This window comes from Anabrus simplex, chromosome X (assembly GCF_040414725.1).
Source record: "Anabrus simplex isolate iqAnaSimp1 chromosome X, ASM4041472v1, whole genome shotgun sequence".
NCBI lineage: Eukaryota > Metazoa > Arthropoda > Insecta > Orthoptera > Tettigoniidae > Anabrus > Anabrus simplex.
In genome coordinates, this window is record NC_090279.1 from 27,702,757 (window position 1) to 27,721,020 (window position 18,264).

Here is an 18,264-nt window from a genome sequence, read left to right on the forward strand (position 1 = left end):
GATATTATTGCCCTCTTTATCCCTGACAATGGGAAATTAATTTTCCAGACAATCCTGTGCCTGTCTTCTAGTGAATAGAAATTGAAAATCTCCAATGATTTCAACAGCCACCATACATCTTGGGGCTATAAGCGAGATGATGAAAATGGAACTAAGGTCTCAGAATGGGCAGAAGTAAACAACCTTGCACTGATATATGACCCCAAAGATAAGGGAACGTTTCACTCTGGCCGTTGGAAATGTGACTACACACCAGACCTTTGCTTTGTCTCGCACAGTTTTATGTTACCATCTTGCCGTGTTAGGAGACAAGTGCTCAATAACTTCCCGCACAGCCAGCACAGACCCATAATCTACCAAATAGGAACTCAGATCCCAGTTATACAATCTACACCCAGACCTCGCTGGAACTTTCAGAAAGCAGACTGGGTTGCTTATGCCAAGTCTATTGATGCCAACATCAGATGGATTAAACCTGTCCCAGAGAACTACATGAGGTTTGTTGGCTTAATAAAATCAGCAGCAAAAACCTATATTCCTAGAGGATTCCGTAAAGACTATATACCGGGATGGAGTGAAGAGTCCAGCAGACTGTGTAAGGAATTCGAAGAAAATAACAGTCACGAGAAAGCAACAGATCTACTACAATCACTTGATCTTGATAGAAAAGAGAAGTGGGTGAAGACTGTAAAAGACATGAATTTCACCCATTCCAGCAGAAAAGCATGGTCACTTATTCGGAAATTAGATTCCACATCCATACCACCAAAGCAACATTCCCCAATCAAGGTAGAAGCAATAGCAAATCACCTCGTTTCCACCTCTAAAACAACAAGGAATAAACTGACCACGAAATGGGTTAAAACTGAGCTTAAACAGGCAAAACGAGAAACACAACCGAACGCAACCTATTCACAACCTTTCACATCACAAGAGGTCGATGAGGGATTAAAATCACTCCGAAATGGCAAAGCTGCAGGACTAGATGGAATCTACCCAGAACTACTAAAAAACTGTGGTCCAGCTATAAGAAGATGGCTTGCTGCATTCTTCAGCTCCATACTTCAGCCAGGAAGACTTCCCCCAATCTTCAAGAAGTCAAAAATTATTGCCCTTCTGAAACCAGGAAAGGATCCAACTCTCCCACAAAGCTATCGACCTATAGCTCTACTCTGCGTCACCTACAAGTTATTAGAAAGACTGATACTAAACCGAATAGCACCAGCCATCGAAGCATTCCTTCCAGTTGAACAAGCAGGATTTCGACCCAGCCGTGACTGCAGTGACCAAGTACTGTCCTTGACCACATATCTGGAGGTTGGTTTTGAGAAGAAATTGAAAAGCGTCTCTGTCTTCTTAGATCTTACAGCTGCATATGACACAGTCTGGAGAGAAGGTCTTATGCTTAAACTGATTAAAGCTGTTCCTTGCTTAAAAATTACTACACTAATTGACAGAATGTTAAGCAACCGACTATTCCAAGTTCACTCAGAACACAACAGGAGCAAATTCCACAAAGTCAACAATGGTCTGCCTCAAGGGTCGGTTCTATCTCCTACTCTCTTCAACTTATACATCCACGACCTGCCTGAAACAGTGTCCCGAAAGTTCATACATGCGGACGATATTTGCCTTACAATTCAACGACCCAACTTCGCAGAAGCTGAAATAGTTCTTAAACGAGACCTTGAACTGTTGGATGACTACTTTCAAAGATGGTACCTTCATCCCAATCCACAGAAAACAGTGACATCTATATTCCATCTGAACAGCGCAGAAGCAAACCACCATCCAAGGGTGTTCTTCAAGGGCCATGAACTACAATATTGTGCCAATCCCAGTTACTTAGGAGTAACATTGGACAGGTCTCTTACGTACAAAAATCATCTGCAGAAAACCGCCAACAAACTAAAAAGTCGTAAAAACATTCTCCAACGATTGGCTGGAACTTCCTGGGGAGCGGATGGAAACACATTAAGGACAACATCTCTGGCCTTAGTCTATTCTGCAGCAGAATACTGCTCTGGTGTCTGGCTTAACAGTGCTCACACACAGCTAGTAGATTCACAACTTCGTCAAACCATGCGAATCATAACTGGTACACTTCGTGCTACACCGACCCAATGGTTACCGGTTCTCAGCAATATACTACCTCCACATATCAGGAGACAGAAGGCCCTTTTTCAGCTATGGACCAGAATGCTAAAGAATGAACGTCTACCTGTTCATGAGGATATCAGACAGAAATGCACATGCCTGAAGTCTCGCCAGCCTGCTTGGAAGACAGCCGTGAAGATAACATCTAGTGAATTCAACCCCACCTCTAAATGGTTAACAGAGTGGTCTTTATCCCCAGCTCGGGCAATAGTGGATATTAATAACTCATCCACAAAGCTGACAGGCTTTGATCTGCCACGTTGCACCTGGAGTAGACTAAACCGCATGAGATGTGGAGTAGGTAGAACAGCATCTACTTTACACACCTGGGGCTTGCCAGTTTCTCCATACTGTGATTGTGGGGAGGTTCGACAAACAATGAAACATGTAGTGCAGGAATGTCCACACCGTGCTTTCACTGGCACCATGGAAGACCTCAACACAGCAACACCCGAAGCGGTGAAGTGGGTGGCGGGTTTGGACATTCACATTTAGTGACATGTACATCACTCGCACTCAGTGTGTATATATGAACTGTCAGAGTTGATAGGTGGATAGCAATGTAAATATATTGTGTTTTCTTCTTGTATTTTCAAACTTTGTAAATTGCTTTCTTTGACTGTATAGATATGATAATTTGTATTTACTTTGTACTCATCTTTCACTGGTTGTGTAAATAGTTTATAGGTTGTCATTATTCATCATACGCCAAATAAAATAAATAAATATTGCTCCAATAATTCTGACCACAAAATCTTAAGAGCAGTGACATTATCTACCCAACATTGATACCACCTCTGTTTAACACAATGATCTGCCTTAGATATTTTCAATTTCTACCAATTTTCCTAAATTATTATAATTACTGCAAAGGTGTTTTCAATACTGCTTAGGGCCTGTGGTACTACATTTTGAGGAACTGAAGATGTCAAATAGTATGTCACATATTTCAATTAAATCAGCTCCAATAGCTGCAGAGGGTGACAGTGAATTACACTGAACACGCACCTTTATGCCACAAGCAACAGATTGACTCACAGTCTGAACAGTTAAACAGACTCTCATTGGTGAAAAGGAGGGAAGAGAAATACATTGTTTTGTTAAGTTTGGGGCTAGTCTGGGAACAAATGTTGAATCTTTGTTAAAAAATTCTTCAGTATGAGACTAGGTAAAAATTTCCACTCCTACATTTAAATCATACTTCTTTAGATTGTTTTTGAGTGATTCAATCAAGTGAGGGGCATCATGGATAAAGTATATTTTTTCACCATTTATTCCTGTTACTGGGATACCGTGGTAGACAGAGGGGAAACAAGGCCGCTCAGCAACGGAGCAAGGTTTCAGGTACAGAAGTAGCTTGGTAGCTTAGATATGTACAATCTTCCGAGAGCACCTTTTGCTCTACAACGTTACCGCCTTCCAAAAGGCACCATTAAATATTTACACTAACACCTCTACAAGAATAGAAAGAGCAACTATGCTCTATGAACTTATCTAGGAGGCTGCGCTCCGAACCTTATACCCTTACTGCCTCCTCAAGGCAACCTGCAACGTTTACATTTACAACCAGAGCATCTGTGCCCAATAAAATTAACACTTTCCAGGCCACTCGAGGCACAACCGACATTTTACAATTCAAACCGTATTCACTGTCTTAAACACTCAACAGTCTAATATCTTAACATAAATAATCAATTTTACAGAAGTATGGAATACCCATTCTACCGGAACTTGGTGGGAGAAGACACACAGATAAAAGTTACTGACCCAAAAATCAAAATGATGCGGAGGCGGATACTTGCACTCCTTGAAATTTGCACTCAAAACATCAAAACCCTATTTGGGTTTCGGCCCGAAGTTACAGAGGCTGAGCCTATACTACTGAGATGACTAGATGGAGAAAATGTAAGTTACGAAAGCTACAGACAGAAAACGGTTACAAAGTCATAGTCACCTCTAAGTCAAGTTGATAGGGAACTCAAGAGGTGTCACTCTCTCTAGTCCCGAATTTTAACTAAGTGCTTTTCGGCTCGTTTAAAATTTACGTTATACGTAGATATTTACATTTTAGAAGACTGAAAATTTAATGTTACATTTTTAAAGATAGGAAACTCTCCCCTCGAGTTAGCTTTCAGAGGCTGTCACATAGTTATTAAAGGGCTGCCATTACCATAATCTGCTGGAATACTCGATGAAGGGCGAGACTTCCCTCCTCATCTAATCATACACAGTCAGTAGACTGGACGATCAATAAGGCAAGGTAGCTCGAAAAGGTACCAGATTTTATATCCGAGAGAAAGGTTCTAGAGAGCTCTGGGCTAAGGCTCAACACACCTCCAAACTTTATTGGATAATCAAAAAGGTACAAGACGGATCCTATTTGCTAAATAGAAAAAATACAAAATTTTATATTGGTCGATATTTGAAGTTAGTGGACAGAGATAGAAGTGTTGCAAGCTGTAATACACCCAAAACAAAGCATAATAAACCCAGTTAAAGAAACCTCAAAATAAACATTTCTTTAGGATTTGAATAGTTCCTCTTCACATTAGAGTGCATAACATAAGTTTTTGGGCAGAGATATCTGTAGAGAAAATTCCAAACTTCTTGCGCTAGTAGCTGCGACATTCATATATCAGATGGCATTCTTCAAGACGCTTCATTTCCCTTAAAGTCTCTCCTCAAAGTTAAAGTTTGACATTTCGCTGGTTGTTTCGCTGTTCGCAAGTTGTATTTTACAGAGAGAAATTTTCTTGAAAAAGTTCATTTTTAAGAAATTACGTTAAAAACAAGTCTTGAAGTCTTCTTCCAGCCGTACCAGTGTAAGATATACAGTTCAAGTTTTGACGGCAAAAGCAGCCGCCGCAGCCGGTGCCAAAGTTGGGTCACCCGGATCCCCCAAGTACTCTCAGATACATCTCTCCCGCTACCTTGAGAGGGGTAGCCATGGTGATGGTCGCCACAGACCAAATATAGTGATAATGCTGCAAGATGGGCAGGCACCACAGCGCTCGCCGGAACGGATGGTGTTCCAGTACGCCGTTATGCAGGAGACTGGGCCAGAGCAGAGTGGGCCGTTACCACACGCCGGCATCAATCGCCAGATGTTGAGACACGGCCGCAGATGAAAGAGAGGGCACTGAAACTGTCATTTATTTGGCGACAAAAATTGTTTTTGTGGGGAGCGAGAGTTGTGTATTTTTCTAAGTTGCAGTTTCTGATCAGGCCGGCTGCATGTGTGACTAGCAGGCTTGGGCTTAGAGGCGCGCAACTGGATAAAATGAACCTAACAAGAGGGGAAGTATGTAGAAGATTAGGTATATGCAAAAGATACTGCCGTCAGGTGGATATGTGAGGGGCAGAATGCCTCCCCATATACCTTACACGCTGATATTTTTTAAACATTTACAGAACTGACGCCGAATAAATATAGCTGATTCCTTACTGCCATGACTTAGTGGCCTATACTGCAAAACAAAATATTATGCCGGTTTAATCTGCGAAAGTGTTCTCTAAATATCCTCTCAGTGGCTAGGTAACTGACCAGAAGAATAACAGGAGTAAAGAAGTCCAAAAACTATATATGGCCCATGAAATCTGGGGGCAAGATTTCCTGCAGGTACGAAATTCTTAACCATAACTTGATCTCCAACCTTTAAATTGGTGGGCCTACGTCCACGATAATATCTCTCTCTAACCTTTTCATGAGAAGCCTTCAGATTACTTTCAGCCTTCTTCCATAGGTCTCTGATATTATCAGGACCTATTGTCTCTTGTAATCTGTCATTGAGTGACCAAAGATTAGACAGCGGCGTGTTGGGAATAAATTTAAACACGAGAGAGGCGGGAGTGAACTTGTGGGACTAATGAACAGCCGAATTTAAAGTAAAACCTAACCAATGCAGAGAAGTATCCCACTTGGAATGATCTCCATGATGAAAAGTGATCAACACGGATCGAAGATTACGATTGATCCCCTCAGCCGGAGATGATTCAGTGTAATAAGCGGAAGTTGTTACATGGGATATGGACAGATTGAAACAGAATTTCCGGAATGAGTTAGATATGAAAGCCTTTGCATTATCAGAAACTATATATTGACAGGGGCCAAAAGAAGCAAAGATAGTATTAAGACAAGAAATAGTAGACTGAGCGGTAGTCAGCTTAGTGGGAAACAACCATGAAAATCTAGTGAAGCTGTCTACACATACAATAATAATAAATTTATTTCCGTTCCCCTTTGATCCCTAATGGGGTCTCATGATAGTATTTGAAGATCATTAGCACAAGAAAGGTTGGAACCACAACCTTCATTTTCTGATCATGTCTCGAAGGGCAACACAAAACCCCGTTCCTCAATACATAAGGGACAACATGTTCCCCAGAAGAAATGGTTTCCGTTATCGGATCCAGCACGGGATCTTCTGGTTGATAATTCTCAGTGTCACGAAACAGAGTCAAAACAGCATTAATACTAGGAGGTGTGGGCATAGAAAGAGAAGAAATAACTTCCTGTTCACTGGTCTCAATATCACTAGAAAACATGTGGCTTAGTCCACCAGCAACTACATTTTCTGATCCCCTAATGTGTCGTACATCACATAGGAAAGCTGAGATCCTGATAGCCCGACGGGCGTTACGTCCGTTACTATGAGGCCACCTTAAGGCTGCTTGTGTCTTTCCAATTCAAATTTGACATGTTCCAGATAAAGGCGGAACTTCTCCGGGGCAAACAAGACTGTCAAAGCCTCTAATTCATAGCTAGAATACTTTACTTCTCGAGCCGATAGGTCCTAGACGCATAGAAGGTATGCTGCCTTCCGAGTTCCGTTTCCTTAAAAAGGACAGCAGCCACAGCAGATGAACTGGCATCACTTTGGACAGTGATTTTCTTAGAGAAATCGGGCATGACTTGTACAGGGACGTTACAAAGAGCTAAATTAAGGTTTTCAAAAGCGGCTGGCTGCGACGGCCCCCATTCAAATTTTACACCTTTCTTGCGAAGTAAGTTCAAAGGGCGCCGCCCTAATAGCAAAGTTAGGAATACATTTCCTGAAAAAATCACCATGCCTATGAATCTAGCCATTCCCGTTATGTCCTTCGGAGGCTTGAAGTCACGAATAGCCTGTGTTCTGGAATGGTCAATATAAACACCATCGGGCGACACAGTATGCCCTAAGAACAACATAGAAGGATTAGAAAAGGCCACCTTAGATAATTTAATGGTCAACCCAGGCTTCCAAAGGTGATTGAGGACTTCCGTCAGATGATCTAAGTGCTCTTCGGAGGTCACTGAAAACACGACGACATCATCGAGGTAATGTGTCAGATATTCGAATTTGATATCGGAGAAGACCCTCTCCAGCTGTCTAGTAAGGACAGCTGCATACGTGTGGATCCCGAAGGGGCGCGGTAGTATTGATACAGATTCCAATCCGTGGCGAAAGCTGTCAGGTGTTTGGATTCTTCTGCCAGAAGTATTTTATTATATGCCTGGTTTAGATCTAATATGGTAAAGAACTTAGCATTGCGAAACCATGAAAACAAGAATGAACATTCAGAAGGGGTACAGATTGTAACAAAACCGATATATAAGGCCCTCAGGCCTCCTCTTCCATCTATCCAGGAAGTGAAATATACATTTTGTTTGCTAGGGGCTTTACGTCGCACCGACACAGATAGGTCTTATGGCGACGATGTGAAATATACATATATTAAATTGTGTTACTCACAATAAGTAGATCCCATACAAATTAATAAAAATACAAGGATGGTGGGATTACATTAAGATGAAATAAATGAAGATTAAATTAAGATGAAATAAATCAGATATAATGAAAGGATAAATTCTTCAAACTAATATTCTACATGTAAAAGAAAGAGGCAGTACATAAAACTTGATTTTAAAAACAAATTGGATAAGAATTTTGGACTCTCTACCAGGACATCCATAACAAGAGGATGGTTGTAAGTAGCAGCATCAAGTTTACAGATGATCCTTACTAGTGCGTAAAATGTCTCCAAAGTGCTTCCTTGAAAGTGCGAATAGCGCTTAACCCCCTGATACTTTCGGGAAGGAGGTTCCACTCACGGCAGGCAATTACTGTGATTGCTTTATCGTAGATGTCAGTTCTATGGGTAGGTAAAGCAAGGATGGAATTATTAGCAGATCTGGTGTTAAGAGTATGATAAGAGGATAGGTATTTGAAATATGAAGTAAGGTAAAATGGCTTTGAAGAATTAAGGATTTTATGGAGATGGCATAAGGTATGCACAGTGCGACGGATTTCTAGTCGGGGTCAAGATAGGTGGTTATATGAAGGAGTTACGTGGTCTTAGTACTGTAGGTTACAGACGTATCTCACACATGCATTTTTACCACGTTGTAATCTGCTCAATAACATGTTCCGAGTGTCTCTATAAAGCGCGTCACAATAGTCGAAATGAGGGAAAACCAGAGCTTCTACCAGTATTTTTTGAGTTTTTTAGGAAAATAAGTGTTTATACCCGCGCGGCATGTGCAATGCAGAGAATGTTTTCTGGGTGATGTTTGTAATATGCGTTTTCCGTGACATGTCATCATCGAAAGTAACACCTAGGACTTTTACTGATGACATGAATGGTATGTCAGTATTACACAACCTTATAGATGGAATCTCTTGTGGATTGACTTTCGCGGGTATTTTCGGGTATCCAAAAATGATGGCCTGCGTTTTTGCAGGGTTTAACCTAAGACCACATCTCGAAGACCAAGAAGAAAACGATATTAAATCCTGATTGATTTTGTCTAGGGCCAAAAATATTAGATTTGGAGATGTATGGAGGTACATTTGTACACCATCAGCATAAATATGGTATTTGCAGTGTATTAGGATTTGGGAGACGTCATTAATGTAAATAGAAAAAGGAAGGGGTCCTAACACCGACCCTTGGGGTACACAACAATGCACAGACCGCCAAATTGATTTGTTTATTCTATCTGTAACACACTGCCGACGGCCTTATAAGTAGGAATGCAACCAATGAAGGGCGCTGTCCGAGAAATGGAGGGAATACAATTTCGAGAGCAAAATGTCAATGTCAACAGAGTCAAAAGCTTTGCTCAAGTCTAGGAGTATTAAAACTGTCACTGCCTTGTTGTCCATAGCTTCTCGGATGTCCTCTGTGACCTTCAGTAGTGCCGTTGTAGTACTGTGTGCTTGACGAAAACCAGACTGTAGTGGATCAAGTATGTTGTAAGTCGTCATGTAGTCTGTTATTTGTCTATGAGCGATGAACTCTAGCGCATTGGATAAAGCAGAAAGTATGCAGATGGCTCTGTAGTCAGATGGTTCAGAAGGGGATGCTACTTTTTTTAGAGGACGTATAATGCCCACTTTCCATATTTCGGGAAATGTGCTCTCTACAAGGGAAGAGTTAAATTTGTTAATTAGTGCAGGTAATATCACATCCAGAATAATTTTTATCGTCTCTATTCCTATACTGTCATTTCCTTTTGCCGCTGATGTTATCCGATTTATAGCAAACCTGACTTGTGAGTGGGTTGTTGGACGGAAGTAGAAGTTTTCTCTATCTGTTCGCGTCTTTGCATAATTCGCGTCTAGAGCTTCCTGTTTCAGGGCTGCATTTAATGTGCAGTTAGATGAAAAATAATCGTTCAGTTTTTCCAAGGGTATTTTTTTTTCGTCGTCGTCTCGTCCTTTGGTAATTCCAAAGGTCTTTATGGATTTCCACAATGCAGCTCTAAAATTATTTGTTTGAATTAAACTGTGAGCGTGTCGTAGTTTCGCGTTTCTAATCTGTTGGGTCGTAGCGTTTCTTAGTCTATTATAGTTCAGTAAATTGTCAGGAGTGCAATGTTCCTTAACTCGTTTATAACCAGCATCGCGTTCAGCCATTAGTGCTCTAATCTCATCTGAGAGCCAGGGAGCTGGTTTTCGCGTAACTCGTGCCTTTTTTTCATGGGCATATCTATCGTACAGTTCCGTCATATGTTGATTGAAGAGGGTCACCTTGTCATTTATGTTTTTAAGTTTAAATATGTCATGCCAGGGCACTGCAACTGTGTCTTGTAAAAGTTTATTCTTATCAATTCTTCGTAGATCTCTATATGAAATTATTTTAGGTTTGAACTTGGTACTTTTAATAGAATAGGCCATAAATATAGCATCATGTCGCGATATCCCTGGGGCACTAATTTGACCGCGATGAAGAACTAATTCAGGTTGGTTAGTGGTAATGAGATCAATTAAAGTGTGTGATGTGTCTGTGTGATGTGTAGCGTTGAGAGGGAGAAACGTTAAATCGCAAGTTTTAAAAGAAGTCTGAGGAGAGTTAGGTTCAAGAAGGTTTATGTTGAAGTCAACCGTTATAATTATTTTTGAGTAATCAGGGACTCAGTCTTGTATTTAAGTCTCTAGATCGCATAAAAAAAACCCGCTTTCGGTGGTTTATATACTACACCCAGAAGACATTTTACTTCACTCACAGTTATTTCCAGGAACATGAACTCAGGTTTTCGCTCGTACGGACCTGGAGATCGACAGATTATTTTAGGGCGTAAGCTGGTCGTAACATATGCGGCAGTACCCCCGGAGGGATTACTTAATCTGTCAGATCTGAGAAATGTATAACCCGCCAGCTGCAGTCTTTCTATTGCGTGGTGTGGTTTTAACCAATATTCAGTGATTAATATTGCGTGGAAACTGGGAGGCATAAATAGGGCTTTTATTTCATCCATTCGCGCCTCCGCAAGGAAGTTTTGAGCGTTTATATTGCAAATATTTAAAGCATTACTGTACGCAGAAAGCTGGTGGTTAATGATGTCCCTTGTCGTCTAGGAATGGCAAGAAAGCTCAGATGACAATAGATGTGTGTTGCCTGCACAGCTGATTCCAGCGACAGTGGGGAAGGGTGGAGTAAATGAAAGGTTTTGAGGACTGGTTGCAAGGAATAGGGGAGCTTGTTCGTTTGTCTCAAGTTCATCAGGGGGACTGTAACTTACGTTGTTCTCAGTTGCGTTGGAGATGATTATGACAATAATGGGATTGGAAATAACAATTTACAGCGATCAATACGATAATGGCAATGTGTCAATAATGTAAGTGGAAATAAACACGACAAAAGTAAGGCACTGAACCAAGTCTGCTGCTACTAACACCAATCTACCACTACGGCGAGCAAAAGTAAACTATATTACTAACTACGTTCTAATAGAGAGTTAAAGTTAAAAATTACGATATACTACAAGGATAACTCTAAAATTAAACTACAATAGAAAGTTACAAAATGTTGTGACCATTTCTCCCGCATATCACTTTAGTTCATTTAATTGTTCCATAGTGCACACTTTATACTTATTTGATCCTATTTTTATATTAATTAGCCCATCAATGGTCCATACCTGGCACAGAATAACGCGAAACACAAACAGACAGTTCTTGAATTAAAACAGAACGGAGTGTTTTAGGCAAGTAGAAATAATAAGTTAGGAGTATGGCCCCCAGTAACTTAGAAGTAGTCGTAGAAAACCAGTTTGAAAGATGAGCATGATGTGACACTAATTTCTACAGCGATAGCCAGTCAAAAACATAAATGGGGAAGGCTAAAATCGTTACCTCGGTAACGGTGTGAGACACCTCCACGGTTCTGCTAGCTCAGTCTTGTGTGAGGCTCTTCCACGAATCCGCTAGCACGGTCTTGTGTGAATATCCTCCACGTTTCCGCTAGCTCAGTCTTGTGTGAGGATCCTCCCCGGCTCCGCTAGCTCAGTCTTGTGTGAGGCTCTTCCACTGTTCCGCTATCTGAGTCTGGTGTGAGGTTCCTCCACGATTCCGCTAGCTCAGTCTTGTGTGAGGCTCCTCCACTGTTCCGCTAGCTCAGACTTGTGTGAGGCTCCTCCCAGGTTCCGCTAACTGGCTCTTGTGTGAGGCTCCCCACGGTTCCGCTAGCTGGCTCTTGTGTGAGGCTCCTCCACTGTTCCGCTAGCTGAGTCTTGTGTGAGGCTCCTCCACGATTCCGCTAGCTGGATCTTGTGTGAGGCTCCTCCACGGTTCCGCTAGTTGAGTCTTGTGTGGTACCTCCCAAGTTCCGCTAGCTGGCTCTTGTGTGAGGCTCCTTCACGGTTCCGCTAGTTGAGTCTTGTGTGAGGCACCTCCCAGATTCCACTAGCTGGCTGTTGTGTGAGGCTCCTCCACGGTTCCGCTAGCTGGCTCTTGTGTGAGGCTCCTCCACTGTTCCGCTAGCTGAGTCTTGTGTGTGGCTCCGCCACGATTCCGCTAGCTGGCTCTTGTATGAGGCTCCTCCACGGCTCCGCTACCTCAGTCTTGTGTGAGGCTCCTCCACGGTTCCGCTAGCTGGCTCTTGTGTGAGGCTCCTCCACGGTTCCGCTAGTTGAGTCTTGTGTGGTACCTCCCAAGTTCCGCTAGCTGGCTCTTGTGTGAGGCTCCTTCTCGGTTCCGCTAGTTGAGTCTTGTGTGAGGCACCTCCCAGATTCCACTAGCTGGCTGTTGTGTGAGGCTCCTCCACTGTTCCGCTAGCTGGCTCTTGTGTAAGGCTCCTCCACGGTTCCGCTAGCTGAGTCTTGTGTGAGTCTCTTCCACGGTTTTTTGAGGTGCTCGAGTCCTATGGAGTCCACTCTTTCTTTTGCCGATACCTTTAAATGTCATATCTCCTCCATTTTCCCTCTGCTTAGTGTTAATAGAGGATGGTTGCCCAGTTGTACTTCCTCTTAAAACAATAATCACCACCACCGTCTGAACAATGTAGTACACGATTACCTAAATCTCAACAAGCTGCGAGTAAGTGAACGAATGGCGCCACGCATTTCGAGTGTTGGGGCTCCTAAGTTACCAAGCTCTTGTTGCGATGTATCTCGATTACTACAATGTAACGATTACAATTTTAATTTCAGAAGTGAATTACGAGTAAAAATTACAAATAAAGTAATTTTTACATGTAATTCTGTAACTTGCCAATTTTGGAAGCGAGGTCTTCATAAATGTAGTGTTCGTGCTCCTTACAAAGTATGGATTGTGACCAGGACGGTACAGCGCGCAGGTAAAACAAAAGAGAAAATAGAATGCAATGAAGACATGTCCACAGAAAATGGGGGATTCACTGTGCGTCAGAAGAGACCAGGACTTTACCAAGAGATATCGGACAGGGAGAGGGGAAACATTGCCTTACCCAGCTCGTGATTCCACGGTCGCCACTCTGACCTAACACCCCTTCTCTGGCTACAATACGAAGCTCATCATTTTAAATGTAGTATACAAACAACCAGACTGAACAGAATCACCCTGAGCGCGGTCGTAAGGAAGGACTTAAAGGGGTGCCTAACTCTATGTAACCACCAAGTTATCTGATTAGTGATGCGACATGTTGAACTGATAGGAGACAGCCGTAGAAAAGATCGTCCGTCTCTGAATCACATAATCCTAAGTAGGAGAAAGAAGAGGTAACCTCTCCTTGACTCTACGCTTGGTGACCACGAAACTCGTAGCTGAGTCTAACACACTATCTAGTTATTTTTGTGAGCCTCCTAACTTTCGTATTCACTGTCCGATCTTCCTTAGTCAACTCCTAATCTTTTCCGACTATGACGCTATTAGGTTTGTGTCTTCCCTTCCTTTTATCGATAGCTTCATTGTCCTCCGATTGGTGTTAAGAGAGGAAGATTGTCATCAGTTCTGTAACAATCTGTTCCCGATCTCTTGGTGCTCTGCCATGAGCATAACTATCTCTTCCTATCGTTCAATTACTTGACTGATACTGACAATCTTGTGCTCTCAGCCCACACACTGCCTGTGACTGATCAACGAAATATCTTCCCTCCATCTCCCTTGCTCATGGATTGGTGTTCGCTAGAGGATCTCTTTCCAAATGCCCAATGCAAAGGGCACTAGGAAAGTTTTGCAATGTGAGTGAACGCTTTAGACTTTTTCAAAATAATTTCCACCCCACTCAATTTACTTCTACATACCGTACGTCGAAACCAGTCACTGAACCAACTCTGCCACTTTTCTTCGATTACATTTTCACACGCTTGATCCCATGCTGCCAGAAGCTCTTCGTCGGATACAAAACGCCGCCCTTTCAGCTTCATCTTCACTTCTGGGAAGAGTGCAAAGTCACAAGGACAAGATCAGGACTGTATGGAGGGCGAACAAGCACAGTCAACCCTGATCTGGCAAGAAAATCCATTGTTGCATTAGCACGATGTCCCTCTTGCTGCAACATTTTCCTCACAGCTTCAATGTTTTCCCCAGTCACTGATTCAGACGGTCGTCCAGAATGAGGATCGTCTTCAACCACAAAATTTCCCCTGTGGAACTCCTTATACCAGCCGAAAATTGTATGTGCTGGAGCATTGTCGTGATGCAAGAGCCAAGTGTTGAGCCGTGACCTTGGACGGAGCTGCTTCAGAGCCTGGGTGACCTGAGGCAGACAAGTCTCACTGTACCACTTCGCAGTAACTCCCCTTTGTGTTTCTAGCACAACCCGAGTCAGGATGACCTCTTTAGTGAAGAATATTGCAATCATCCTTTTCTTCACTGACCTTGACTTTCGCTCAGTCACAGGAGTACCCTCATCTTCAAACAGGCACACCTTGTTCTGAGATTTTGTTGGGACATCGTAATAATGGAGTCAAGTTTCGTCACCTGTAACAATGCTATTGGCGTTACGTGAAGTCTCATTTTCAAACTGTTTTAGCATTTTTCGGTACCATTTCACTCGATGTGCCCTTTGCTCTGAAAGTGAATGGGGCACCCAAAGGGAACAAACCTCTCTAACATTGAGATGGTCGTGTAGAATTGAATGAATAGCTGGTGCAGGGATGTGGAAGGTCTCTTCTACCTGCCGATATGTCATCCGTCCCTCTTGCTGCAACACTTTCCTCAGAGCTTCAATAGTAGTATAATAGGACAGTTCGGCGGCCACCACCACCACAGGCTCCCAGAGGCCTCCACCACCACCACCACCACAGCCAGAGGCCTCCCAGAGGCCTCCTCCACCTCCCGCGAGAAATTTGAATTGGTAAACAAAGCCACGTGCTTTTTCACAGCTGTCATCGACAACAACGCATCGCTAACCTCAGTACCGCCATCTTTACGGGCCTAAACCTCAGTAGTACCAACTTAACCTTACTAGCGCGAGATTTGAATTTGTAAACAAATCCACGTGCTTTTTGACAGACAACAACATATCGCTAACCTCAGAGCAGCCATCTTGACGGACCTAAACCTTAGTGGTACCATCTTAACCTCACTAGCGCGAGATAAACAGATCCACGTGTTTTTGACAGCCACGTGCTTTTTTGACAGCTGTCATCCGCCATCTTTAAACTACAGAGCACCGTGCTGCCCTCTTTATCGCAGTAGCTGCAAATTCGTCACCTGTCATCGGCAGTGCTGCCATCTTAACGGGCCTAAACCTTAGTGCTTCCAACATAACCTCACTAGCGCGAGATAAACAAATCCACGTGCTTTTTTGACAGCTGTCATACGCCATCTTTAATCCATAGAGCACAGTGCTGCCCTCTTTAGCTACTTACCTTTGAAATGTGGTGGCGGGTAATTTTTACGTCACAGCTGTCATCCGCCATCTTGCATCGCAAACCTCAGTGCTGCACTCTTTAGCTAGATACCTTTGAAATGTAGTGGCGGCAATTTGAAAAATTCTTTATGCTCTTGTTTGGAAACAAGCCTATGCGCTTTTTTGACAGCTATCATCCGCCATCTTTAATCCAGAGAGCACCGTGCTGCGCTCTTTAGCTACTTACCTTTGAAATGTGGTGGAGGTAAATTCTACGCGCTCTTGCTTGGAAACAAACACATGTGCTTTTCTGACAGCTGTCAACCGCCATCTTTAATCCAGAGAGCACCGTGCTGCCTTCTTTGTGCCGGTGGCAAATTCTACGTGCTCTTGTTTGGAAACAAACTCACGTGCTTTTTGACAGCTGCCATCCGCCATCTTGCATCACAAACCTCAGTGCTGTACTCTTTAGCTAGATACCTTTGAAATGTGGTGGCGGCAATTTGAAAAATTCTATGTGCTCTTGTTTGGAAACAAAGCCACGTGCTTTTTTGACAGCTGTCATCCGCCATCTTTAATCAATAGAACACTGTGCTGCTATCATGCGGGTAATTTCGTCAGCTGTCATCCGCCATCTTTAATCCACAGAGCACCGTGCTGCTCTCTGTAGTAGCGAGCAATTTGAAAAGTTCTGTTAGCTGTTTAATCAAGAGAGCACCGTGCTGCCATCTTTAGCTAGATACCTTTGAAATGTGGTGGCGGCAAATTGAAAAATTCCACGTGCTCTTGTTTAGTAAACAAACTCACGCGCTTTTTGTCAGCTGTCATCCGCCATCTTTCATCGCAAACCTCAGTGCTACACTCTTTAGGTACATACCTTTGAAATATGGTGGCGGATAATTTAAAAAGGAAAATTCTACAGCAGCCATCCCTCGACGCTAATTGCACAAGATGGTGGCTATACATGACTCCTTAAAGGTGCTTATGCAAGATGGTCGCTATACATAGGTTCTTATGAGACGCCCTTGGGATGCTTGCGCAAGATGGCGGTTATACACGGCTCCTTATGAGACACCGTAGGGATGCTTGCGCAAGATGGTGGTTGCGCTTATGAGGCGGCTTAAGGGTCCTTGAACAAGATGGCTAGAGACGCCCCTAAGGATGCTTGCGCAAGATGGCGGACGCAAGATGGCGGCTATACACGACTCCTTATGAGGCGCTTTAAGGGTGATTGCGCAAGATGGCTGCCGCTCGTAGCTTAGAGGCTAACGTGTCGTGCTAGTTCGATTCATTAAATTTAGGGCTTAAATGCAAAATGTTAAATATCTCGAAAACGGTGCACCGTAGAGCAAAACGGACAAAATTGTTCTGCCTAATACGTAGGTTCGCAGTATGAGGAACAAGAAAAACATTGTCTAATGATGGGATCAACGGTTCGATTCCTACTTAAGCCCTTTGGCATTGGCAGCTATCTAATTCTACAAGATGGTGGCTGCTCTTATGAGACACAAGATGGCTTGAGACGTCCTAGGGATGCTTACGCAAGATGGCGGACACAAAATGGTGACTATACATAGCTCCTTATGAGACAGCCTAGGGGGTGCTCGCACAAGATGGCGGCTACTCTTATGAAGAAAGCTAGCTTAGAGGCTACTGCGCAAGATAACGGTTGCTGTTATGCATGCGGTGGAGAGAAAATTGAAATTCTATGTGCTTAATCAACAGACCACCCTGCTGCCCTCTTTAGCTAAAATGTGGTTGTGGATAATTTGAAAAATTCTTTTGACAAGTGTCATCTTTAACCAATGGCGACTATACATAGGCTGTTAAGACCTTATCATTCTCCTTCTCCTCCTTCTCTACCTCCTCCTCCTCCTCCTCCTCCGCCTCTTATGTCAAGGCATAGCTTTATATCGAACAAGTTTAAACCTGCATCGCGAAGGCAAGCGTGTGCAGCGATAACATTATTGTACATGTTTAGACTTGCGAAACATAAGAAGAGTAGAATCAAACGCTGTACTCGATACAACATGTGATCAGAACATTGATTGATGTGTTCAGAACACAAAATAAGTGATCAAGACTAGAATCGAACACTGTACTCGATACATCATGTCAGGGGATAGCCTTGTTCTAAGAAGATCAGATTGACACATAACAAGACTTGAATCGAACACTGTACTCGATGTCGTTAACTTCAACATGTGATTAAAACATTGTTTGGTGTGTTCAGAACACTACATAAGTAGAATCGAACGCTGTACTTAATACAACATGTTAGGGGATACCTTTGTTCTAAGAAGATCAGATAGAAACATAACTAGACTAGAATTGCAAACTGTACTCATTGTTCTTTTCTTAGCGCGACGATGTTGACCTTTCCATGGAACTTCCGGTAAGCTGTACGTTCCTAGTAACGGCTAGACTTGATAACGTTATTGACAGTTCCTCGTTCTACTGTTAGTAGTTATCAGAAAGAACTGAGTTCTCTCATCTCTGGAGCCTGTTTCTGTTGTGTACAGCAAAGTTCTACTGCTAGTAGTTATCAGAAAGAACTGAGTTCTCTCATGT